The sequence below is a fragment of the Chrysochloris asiatica genome, unplaced genomic scaffold (assembly GCF_000296735.1).
Source record: "Chrysochloris asiatica unplaced genomic scaffold, ChrAsi1.0 scaffold00200, whole genome shotgun sequence".
In the NCBI taxonomy this organism is placed as follows: Eukaryota; Metazoa; Chordata; class Mammalia; order Afrosoricida; family Chrysochloridae; genus Chrysochloris; species Chrysochloris asiatica.
This window is the reverse complement of record NW_006408718.1, coordinates 1,205,183-1,209,544: the sequence shown is the minus strand read 5'-3', so window position 1 is coordinate 1,209,544 and position 4,362 is coordinate 1,205,183. Positions and strand designations below refer to the sequence as shown.

General features: G+C 39.5%; 1 protein-coding gene across 3 annotated transcripts in view; it reads left to right on the top strand.

The window, feature by feature from the left end:
- LDB2 (LIM domain binding 2) overlaps positions 1 to 4,362 on the top strand; it is a 602,558-nt gene that overhangs the window by 470,780 nt on the left and 127,416 nt on the right. The gene's annotated exons all lie outside the window — the stretch shown is intronic.

Genomic DNA, 4,362 nt, shown 5'->3' with positions numbered 1-4,362 from the left:
CAGGATTAGGCAGTGTTTCATTTTGCTATGAATAGGGCCTCTATGAGTCAATACCAACTCAATGGCACCTAACAACAACATCAAGGTTGGGATTGGTTAGTTTTACCTTCCAGCGAGGCTTAAAAGGAGCTATCTCAGAAGCAGAAATAGAAGATCCCGAGACCATCAAGAAGGAGCACTATGACTGGAGTGTAAGACCTCTATCTACAAAAATGTCAACAGCAGAAGGGAAGCCAGAGGCGTGGCATGGAGAGACAGAGCCCATGTGGCATCTTGGCAGATTGACTGAGTCAAACTGAGTGCCTATGGATGGGAGACTAGTTTGAAGAATGTGCCCTTTGGGATTCATGGACTAGCTAAAAGAACTTTGTAACACTTGCTTCAGCAGGGCAGAGGCCACACAACCACAAGACTGAGAGGCTGAAGACAATAAGAGTGTGGTGCGCCTGCAGGAAGGCAGACAGAAGGTGCTCCTGATTGGAGAACTGCTGTCTCCTGAGTTGGTTTTGATCCTGAATTGTACCCTGTTCACTTTCCTAATAAACTCCCTAATCATAACTATTGTTATGAATTCTGTGTGGTCATTGCAATGGATTATTAAACCCAGATGTGAAGCAGAGAGTGCTGTGGGAGGGATGCTTGGTGTCAGAATAGGGGAATGAAGGTTGTAGGGTGGAAGCATATTTGACTTCATGTCAGCAGTATCGGCCTTGAGCTGATTTTAAGTTTGATTCTCTTTCTCCCTTGTGAAGCCAGGGGAAGTCAGGCATGGCTCCCACATCGTTTTGTACTCAGATATACATAACAATCATTTTCTAAAGTGATAGAAATTGTCCAAATGTATCCATCAACCCACAGTCTGCTCTGTGCAGACTCCCTGAATCTGGGGTGAAATTAGTGAGATGTGAGTAATCACAAAAGCTGGGATCCCCAGCTACAGATGAAGCCAAGTCAAAAAATAATGCTACAAAATCATAGCCACCTTCATAAAATAAAAATGTCCAAAATGTGAAGTAATTGATTCTCAACATATCCTCCGTCTACATCTCTACCTGTCTGAAGATGGTGTTTGCATCCTCTAACCCTTCCCTGAAGAAATCTGCACTCTTAGATTTTCACCACCTCAAAATAGCAGTTTGGGCATTCTCAGGACATTCAAACCCTGTTCCTTTTCAATGCTTTTTTGAGTTTGGGGAGCCAAAATAAGTCTGAATGGGCAAGACAAGGGCTGTATGGTGGATGAGGTATGACTGCTTAAGGAAATGCTCACAGCCTGAAAAAGAAGCAGGTGGAAAACAAAGTCTTCAGTGCAACTTCCCTGGTTTTTCTCTCACCAATGTGCTCTTCAATTTTCTTACAACTTCTTTCTAACATGCTCCCTGATAGTCCTTTGTCTTTTGAGAAGAATCCATCAAAATTATCCTTAACAGTGCCCCACCACCACCCAAAGTCACCATAACCTTCTAAGCTGACCTCTCTGCCTTGAAATTACCTGGCAGAGCTGATCCTCTCAGAAGTCACTGTATTGTTTGTACTTTGCTTCTGGCCCAACGAGACTAAGATGAATGTGCTACTAAGATAACTTGTCTGTGTCCATTCACTGATCACAGAGACATACTTAAATACATTTTGTTTGGAGTGTATGAACTGGAATCCTAATAGTAATAATAATTTTTTACTTACACTCATAAATTGGTACATTTCCTAGTTGGTATATTTTCTGGAGTTGCAAATGTAATTAAATATTTTGTTTTAAAGGTAAGAAATCTCAAACCGCTTACCCATTCAACTTATTTTAATATAGTGAAACCTGTGAGTGTGGGAACTTGTTTTTCTGGGACTTAAATTGTGTTCCTTTTCAGTGTTCTAATTGTGTTGAATTGGTGATAAATAGCTATATGACTTTTCCAGACATGTTTATTTGGTAGTGACCTTTATAGTGTAAAAATTCCTTGGCCAGCATCTTGAAATATGTTTACCCTGTGTCTCAATTTTTTAAAAAGTTTTTATCGTGAATTAAGTGATATTTTACATGGGAGAACATTAGCTTTACTTTGATCCGATTGTATTTCGTTTCAGTGCAATGATTACAATCCCCTCTATGCATAATCAAACAACCAAAATACACCCTGCAAGCCAACCCCCAGCCATCAGAACACAGTCCCTCTCCCTCTCTGAGTCCGGAGTCCCCAGCCGCTCCATCTCCCCATGTCATCATCTCTGCCTCCATCTCTGGCATCACTGCTTCTCTGGGTAGGGTCCCACAATCTGCTCTTCTCCTTTGATGGTCCCAGGGACCTCAGCTCCTGAACTGAAAAATCAGCTACTCCCCTCCTTTTGTTAGAAAACATCTACCTTTACATTTCCAACATTCTGTGTCTACATTTTTAGGGTTTATATTTTTGCTCAACAGTACAGATTCCACATTGTCAAATTCCTGCAGCTGATTTATGGTAATAAGCTTTAAGTTAGAACATTGAAATGCATTAAATTAATTTTCTCTGTTTATTAAGATACAATAAGGATTTCAGCATTACAAAATGTTCTTTATCATTTGGCTATGCATATGTTTAAGGAACTGGAGGAGTCAAAGTATTCTCATTTGAATGTTATATTCAGTGCATGAGCACGCACCTTGGTGGTTGAGGCCATGTGTAAGAAACACACAGGTAAGACGTATTTAAGAGGGTATTCCAGCTTTATTGAAGTATTAAGTACACACTTCTTGATTGATTTTTCCTGCAGCAAATGTAAAGCCATAACAGCTACATAAATTATGCAAGGACTAGTGGTTCACATTGGTATTCTTTAGCGACCACTTCAGAAAACAATTTGGCAAGGGAGTCTTTCGATATTCATTTTTTTCCTAGCCCATGTACAAAAGAGATACAGATCCATATGGGATGGATTAGCACTGATTCTTTTTAAATGAAACTAAATATCATAAAACATCCAAGTGATAACTGGATGATCTTTCCTAACTAAAGCTCTCTTTGGTAGCTTGTTTACCTTAAATATTATTTTTGTCTTCCAAGAGGCATTAGATAGGGAGTGTGAGAGATTTATTAAAATCCTGAATTGCTTGAGAATGCTTTAGGACCTTGCCTTCAAATCTGCAGATAAGCAAAATTCCTCATATTATGAGTTGGTATTTTCACTGTAAGAAGATTTGATATCACTGTTGAAGCAAGAAGTTTGTTAGACATGTATATGTGTCATCTATTAGAAAGACCCAGCTTCTCACGCAATTGTGTAAAATAAAATGGGGCAGGGCAGGACACATGGTATGAAAAAGACCAACTTAGAACAAGTGGAAGGTTTCAAGTTCTCTTTAAATGGGCCATGTATTCTGAGAGAGAAAGGTATTCATCTCAAGAAATGGGCAGGCACGTGGACGGTTGCTAGGGTGTGGATCATTTTTGCATAAGGATATTCAGGTCACTTGTTGAAGACTCTCATACTTTAAAGCAGCTTGAGCATGATGTTGGAAAAACTTGGTTTTGTTAAATGCCTTTGAGTCAATTCCAACTCATAGCAACCCTGTGCAGGGTTTCTGAGGAGCAACTTGTAGGTTTGAACCACTGACCTTGTAGTTCCCAGTCCAGTGCTCATCCTACAGTGCCACACCAGACCCTAATTAGTTACTTCTAAGTCATGTGTCCTTGAAATATTCCTAAGAACCTTTTCTTTCTTTTCTTCGATAACAATTTTTGGAGTCCCCAAAAGAAACCCAAACTAGACCCATACTTGGGATTTTCTAAAGATCCAACAAGAGAATATCAAAATATTTCATACATGACAAGCATTATATTATTAAACTTATATTGTGACTGTTACTAGTGATAATAATGAGCCCTGTGTGTGGTACTGTAGGACAGGCACTGAACTGCAAGCTTAGCAGTTCAAACTCACCAGCCACCCTTGGAAACACTATACTGGGACACTATGAGTCAGAACCGACTTGATGGCACATGATAACTGCAATAAGACAATAGAATTGGATAAACTGGTCCGTAAATTTTCCGCGGGAAATTTCAAGTCTGTTTGATGTGTTTTCTTTCTTGAAAACATGTTCATTTACAGAGTAGATATTTTATCAAAGTGGTTAATGCATTTTCTCCTAGCACATTATTGCCTTTTGATGGACACAAAATCTGGAGAGATGACTGTATACAATTTTCCTGAATAATTGGGGATTTTATTTTACAACTTGCAACCTTGGAGGGCCAAGGCCATTTATAAAGAATAGCATGTTTGGTAAAGTAGAGGGGACAGCAAAAATGAGAAAAACCCTTCAGGAGATGGCCTGACACGAGCTGCTCCCAAACATACCAACCATCTGTTGTTGTTATGTGCTGTCGA